The sequence below is a fragment of the Scylla paramamosain genome, unplaced genomic scaffold (genome assembly GCF_035594125.1).
Source record: "Scylla paramamosain isolate STU-SP2022 unplaced genomic scaffold, ASM3559412v1 Contig24, whole genome shotgun sequence".
NCBI lineage: Eukaryota > Metazoa > Arthropoda > Malacostraca > Decapoda > Portunidae > Scylla > Scylla paramamosain.
The window spans coordinates 822,521-829,812 of record NW_026973689.1 but is presented as its reverse complement, the minus strand read 5'-3'; the positions used below and the strand labels follow the sequence as shown (position 1 = coordinate 829,812).

The following is a 7,292-nucleotide window of genomic DNA, read 5'->3' as shown; positions in this document are numbered from 1 at the left end:
ATCTTCTTGCACTTCCAGCTTGTTCATATCACTTCTTATTACGACTCTCCATCTTATTCTTTTGTCTCCCAACCCTCCTTCTCCCCCTAACCTCCACCATCATTGCCTTCCTCACTTGTTCGTCCTCTTCTCTCATTATATATATATATATATATATATATATATATATATATATATATATATATATATATATATATATATATATATATATATATATATATATATATATATATATATATATATAAAGTGGTTATATCTAAGTTATGTTGTTAGGTAGGCGGTGCTTGTTACTGTTTGCATTTAATCAGGAGTTGGTAAATCACAATTCATGACGTGAACTGCGCGTGGCACCCTGAGGCACCTTCACCAGGTGCGGGTGAAGCATCAGATTTTCCTGGATGGGAAGAGAGTTGTGGAACTTGCGTGTCTGTGAAAAGAAAGAACCTGCATGAACCACTTACTGAGGGGGTGAAATGGATAGTGCTTGACAAAGGATGCGCTCTAGATACTCGGAGCGTGACATTTATAAAACACAAATAGCGACACTCATAAAGAAAAAAAAATGTAGTTATGTAAATAATTCTGCCACGTCAAAATTTAAATAGAAAATGGACCATGTAATTATCTAATACATAAGGTTTCCAGACACTTTTCTAGTTATGGATAACCCTTCTTGCTCTCTTCTTCCGGAACTGGCACCTTCAGTGGGCCTTTTTTCTACTTTTTTTTTTTTTTGTAACCCTGAGGTCGGTTACCCCCTCACCCCCTCATCAACATATGTTCTAAGCGTTCGCCTTACACGCTTATAAGTACACGAATAGAAATATACCAGTGCCTAATACATCTTTCATAGTAAATGATTAAGTAAGCAACATCCCTCACCTCCTTGCGGTCGTCTGGCTTCATGGAGGGCGAGGGCGTGAGGGAGAGGTACTGCAGATTCTCTGGTGTGCTGGCTTCCCACGTGAAGCCCAGAGAGCTATCAGGGGTTGGGTTCCTGGTGAGAAATAACGAAAAATTATAATTATAATGATGAGTAATAAAAGACAGACCACTGTTGGACTGGTGAGTAATACAAAGATTTATTATCATTGCAATGATGAGTGATACAAAAATAAACTATTGCTGCAATGATGAGTAATACAAAAAGTAATTATTGGAGTGTGGTGGTGAGGAATAGCAGGATTAAGCAGATCTTTTTCTCTAACTTTTCAACACCATCAAAACATTGTAGAAATAAAGATCCCCTGCTTAATTCTGTGTTTTCTCACCACTGCCCACCATCACCAACTCACTTGTCTAATCTATGCAGTAAAGAGGTAATTTTTTGCAGTGATATGTAGTACACAGGCAAACTATCGTTGTTGTTGGTGTCACCGTGTCACAGTGAATGGATGGAAGCATTGATAAGTCTTACCTGACATCAGCACTTCCTGAAGAGCCTCTAATGCAGCAATGGTACAATGATAAGCCTTACTTTTATCATCTTATCCTCTAAAACTATCAGTCTCCTCCACAAAAGGGTCCCACCTTCCATCTCACCCCGCGGCAGCAAAGTTAGTGCACTGATAAGCAATACTTTATCATCTTGCCCACTCTAAAGCTCTCAGAGTCCTCCATAAAGACTTCTGAAATCAGGACCTCCGTCCTCCATCTCACCCCGTGGCAGCAAAGTTGGTCCACAGAGTCGTGATGATGTCCCTGAGGGTGAGGTCGTCGGGCAGCTGTAAGTCCTTGGGTCGCTGTGGGGGTGCTGTTCGTGGCGACAAGAGAGGGCCGCCGCGGAACAAGTAGTACAGATCGTCTACGTGACTCACCCCTGTCAGAATTGACGATCAGAAACCGATTAAAAATTCCTGGAGAAAACCATTTGAGGGAAGAAAACTGGGAGGACGACAGAGAAGGAGATGGAGCGGTGGAATTGCTTTAGAACTGCAAACAATAGCAGTCACAGAGGAAGATTCAAGGGACAGAAACAACAGGACAGGCTCGTACATTGCGCCAACCACTCACTCGAGGGAAACGCCGAACGGAAAAGATAAGAAAAGGAAGATGTGATTCACTCATGTCAGAACAAAAAAAAAAAAAACACAAGAAAGTAAGGGAAGCTGCAAGAAGTTGTCAGGCCTACATGTGGTACTCCCCACATGAAACATACTGCCTACTTCCTTTCATTATCCTCAGCCTCAAATTTGGCCACTCCTCTTTTAAAGCTCCGTAGTGACTCATGGCACACATCACAGTGACTCATGGCACACATCACAGTGACTCATGGCACACATCACAGTGACTCATGGCACACATCACAGTGACTCATGGCACACATCACAGTGACTCATGGCACACATCACAGTGACTCGGACACAGCTGTGTTTTAGTTTTTCAACAAGATTATATCTCAGACCACAAATTATGTATAAATAAATTAAAATGTTAAGTAATGATGAAAAGGGATGCAGTGCTATTACTAATAAAAATGATGGCAGCGATGAGATGGTGGTGATGGCAATATTGACTGGAATTTGTTGTGATGCAGGGTATTAATAGTATAGGATAAGAGTTATTGGTAGTGGTAGTGGTGATGGTGAGAAGGCTGGTGATAGTTGCTACGTATAGCGGTGGTGGCGACAGCGCTGGTGATAACATCAGGAGTGGTAGTGGCTATGCCAAGCACCTTCTGTTTTTATGAGTATTTAAGTCGAGAACCACCCTTGATGTCTATAAAATCTCTGACAGTTATTCATTGCCTTGAAGTGACATAGGGAATATGATGTTACAAGCAAAATTCTTTGTGTCAGTTATCAGGATCTGTTATGTAAGAGTGGCTCCAAACAAGGGCAATAAAAGGGCAGAAAAAAGCCCACTAAAGGTGCCAGTCCCCAGTTACTTTGCCAGTGTTCTTAAAACATCTGCCTAAACATTCGTCACTGAACTGACCGCCTCGTGTCAGTGTTGACGCCGCGGTACCTCGGGCAGGTTGTGGGCCAGGCATTGCTTACACTTGTTGTCGCAGGAAGGGCAGATCAGTTGGCCGAAGGAGAGCTGGGCGTAGTGCTGCAGCTCGTAGCGGTAAATCTTCCCTGCGTGGTGGGCGGAGATGCGGTCATGAGGCACGGCGAAGTAGTGGTCAGTGAACATCTGTCAAAATCATATATAATAAGACTAGTAAGAAAAAAAACTAAGAGTTATTTTTGTTATTTTCAATAGTAATAACTATTATTATGTCTTTATCATTTTTTAAATAATATATTATTATTATTTTGATAACTAAAAGAATTAGAACGTTCACACCATCCAACTACTACTACTACTACTACTACTACGAACATGAGATAATAAGGGAAACGGCAAGAATCCATCAGATCAACCCGTGACAGTCCCTGAATGCAACATGCTTGTTCATCTCCACCTATCATCTTCATACGTGAGTCTAGTTTTTAAAGCTCCCTCATAATTCATCACTAATCACTAACAACTACGGTTACAAGGCTTTTTCACAGCAGAATGATCACGGAAAAGTTTACCGTACAGAACACCAGCTGGCAGTTCTGTATGTTTAAGATGTAACATAGGTGCGAATTTAAGAATGAACAGTGAAAACACTGCCGGCATCCTCTTGTCTCAAGTGTTAAGGTGTAACATCCCCTCACGTAGAGCCGTGTCTTCTCATCCTTATGTCATATATGTAAACAAGTAATTTTCACATTGCAAATACATCCAAAGTTTACGGAGCATGTGCAGCAAAAAACAGACTTAGGCTCCAGTGTTGGTGCTCACCCTCATGAAGTCGTCAGCGTGCGCCTCGGTGACGTGCGTGGTGCCCAAGTAGTGGAGGTACAGCTGGCGGGCTACAGCCTCCGGGTCCTCACTCCTGCCCTCAAGCTGAAGGGACGCAGGCCCGGCCATGCTAAAATTGCGCTGTAGCTCCTCCAGTAACTGTTTTTTGCCAATGCAGCTTAAAAAAAATAAATAAATAAATAAAAATCTTCAAAACAATAGATTTTGAAGGTAATTATTCCCTCAGACATTTCAGTTAGTGAAGCATGATCTTTAACCACGTAAGTTGGGTGATAATTACGCAAGGCGAAAAGAGCCCCGTCGTCTCTGGTAATGCCTGATATGATGTCCACCCGGGTGCTACGCCCCTCACTTATCAGCAGGGCAGGGTGACGCGGCAGGCAACGGCCGTCCACCCAGGGCGTGAAGGTGAGCGGCAGCACTCCCCATCTCTGTACAAGTTAAATGGCCTCAGAACTGTAATTTTAATATATCCACAATTGAATGTTCAAGTTAAATGAGCAAGTAGTCCTGACACCTGGCACAGTGAGTGCCACTCACTCTGGAGCTTTCGTAACGAGGAAAGAGAGCCTTTGCATCCAGCCCCTGCAGGCACAGAAGGAGCGTGTTGCTGCCCTGGTCTGTGGGACACCCAAGGCTGCCGCCCACTTCAATTGCCTCTTTGCGAGGATTATTGTTGATAGTCAAGGACGTCAGTGCTGTTCCAGACTGCATGATAGCACGGGAGAAAAGATCTGTCAAAACAATACAACTTGTCTCACTACATGCAAATATGTGAACAAATCGATATACAAGGTTGAAATTATATATATATATATATATATATATATATATATATATATATATATATATATATATATATATATATATATATATATATATATATATATATATATATATATATATATATATATATATATATATATATATATATATATATTATATATATATTGTGTGTGTGTGTATGTGTGTGTGTATAAACAAAGATGATGAGAACGAATGTGAAGTCCAAAAGGAGTCCTACCTTAAACTTCCGGGACGAACATGAGGAGGTGGGCGGCGGCGCTGCCGGCACTCTCACCGAAGATGGTGACCCGCATGTTGTCTCCGCCAAAGAGGTGAATGTTGGTCTTCACCCACCGGAGCGCCAGGGTCTGGTCCTTGAGGCCCAGGTTCCCAGGCATCGCCAAGTCCTCGGTAGACAGGAAGCCTGTACAGTGAGAGAGAAGCAGTGAGAAGAGCAGTACACAGGCCGCGCCGCGTGTAAGAGAAGTCACCACCTCGCCACACACCACCCACCCAGGACACCCAACCGGTACTGCACCACCACCAGCACGATGTCGTGGTCCAGGAGGACGTGAGGAGGGTACTCCTGGGCACTGCCATGGGTGAACCTTCCCCCGTGAAGCCAAACCATCACCGGGAAGCTAGCGTCTCCATTAATCTGTGATAAGATTGGTACTATTACACACACACACACACACACACACACACACACACACAGAGAGAGAGAGAGAGAGAGAGAGAGAGAGAGAGAGAGAGAGAGAGATGACTAAAAGGGGATGTAAAATATTCCTTACAAAAGATTAAAGTTTTAAATTTTACATTCGCTAGAAAAGCTTAGATTAAGAGGTATAACAAGAACAATTTAAACAAAATCCTTAGTGTTAGTAATCAGGATAGGACTACAACTAATAAATAAAAAAAAAGGGAAGAAATTGGTTCTCAGATAGAGTGGTAGATGACTGGAATATATGCAGTAATCAGCCTACTAGTACCGAGTCACCTGGGTGCTTTAAAAAAGGATTAGTTAAATTTACTGATCGGGAAGGCAGGTGGACACAGGTTTTAGACAAGGACTGTCACCTAGTACGTGTAGGCCTACTTTCTTCTCCCAGCTTCCCTTATGCTCTTAGGTTCACATGTCACAGATTAAAGCAGTCTCTCCGGGGTTCTCTGCCTCACCTTGGGCACAAACACGTTGAGGTACAGGCAATCCTCCTCACCCAGCACTTCCTTTATTCCGACTTTCTCTGCTGCGGAGAAATACTGGATGCACGGCGGGGCGGGAATGGAGGCTTCCCCCATGGCCCCCCAGTCTGGGAAGGGCTCGGGATCCTGGAAGAAAGGACACATTACCTTCCAGTATTTTCCCACCCTCATTTTACAGTCTCACTCTGATGAAGTCAAGTGCTTTCATTACTCCGCAAATTTTCACCGTCTGCCGGCCTACCTTGAATCGCAGCCTCCCCAGTGGTGGCCGAGCGTAGGGAATGCCGTAGAATGACGAAAAGTCTCGGCCCTTCACCGATTCCTCCACAATGCCTGAGACGCGGCCATCCCTGGTATCAACGAATGGCACATCAGCAGCAGTCGCCACCAGCACCACCACCACCACCACCAGCGTCGCCACCAGAGCCGCACCACGCGCCATCCCTCTCTATTCTGCTGCTGTGAGATACAAGCGAGAGGAAGAGTATAGGAACAACTAAAATCAGTATTAGTGGCTTTTTATTTTGTCTGTATATTTTCTGTTGTGATTTTTTTCAAAACAAAATGTTTCCTCACACTGGGCAGCACTGTGACGCCAAAGATGGGTGCATAAAGGAAGCAAAGCGGCAACTGAACATCATAGGAAATACACAAAGCAGTCTTTTCAACGAGTAAAATAGAAGTGAAGCCACACGATGCTACGCTAAGTTTCCCGTCCATAGGGGGATGTTCAGCTTCTTAACTCCGAGACCACAGAACACTAAGTCAGATCTTGTTAAGTCCAGCTTGATTGTCATCAACACAGGGGTTCCCCAGGAATGTCACGTGCCATGTCTTAGTCTTCATACAGATAACTGTAGGAGCTGCATTGTCTCACTAACGCGTTTATTTGACAAAACATACATGATAATTTCATACCAGCCACAAAAATAGACTCATATTTGTACATCAGTCCACACACACACACACACACACACACACACACACACACACACACACAGATAAGCGCGCACAAATGTTTCGTTCCTTAACAAAAGAAATATAAGATTATCTGCACTGCGTTGCAGAACTTACAATGCTCCCTCAGTGATGAGAGTCGGGTTGTTTAGTGCGCGGGCCGGGTGACAGACTGACGCACATGCTCCGTGACGCTCCTTTTATGTGAGAGCTTGATCACACGAGTAGATTTAAAGGAACATGATGAACGAGAGTTGTCAGTTCCCACAGGGCCCGTGAAATTGTGTACTACAGTTGTTTACGAGTACTGGGAATGCGGTTATGAGCGCGACACACACACACACACACACACACACACACACACACACACAGTCTTTTAGCCATCCTTCCGCAACCTGAGTTGAATCAAGTCTTACAAACTTAACGATTGGAGAAAGTTTGTGGATTCAGTTCTTTCGTGTCAGGTAATCACCTCAGCAAGGCGTCCTGCACAAAGAGACAGAGTGCTGACACGAAAACCGTATGAACTTCAAGGAAATATTTAA

General features: G+C 43.7%; 1 pseudogene; it reads right to left on the bottom strand.

The window, feature by feature from the left end:
* Positions 1-229: 229 nt before the first annotated feature.
* LOC135097533 (juvenile hormone esterase-like) lies at positions 230-6,729 on the bottom strand (annotated as a pseudogene).
* Positions 6,730-7,292: the final 563 nt, after the last annotated feature.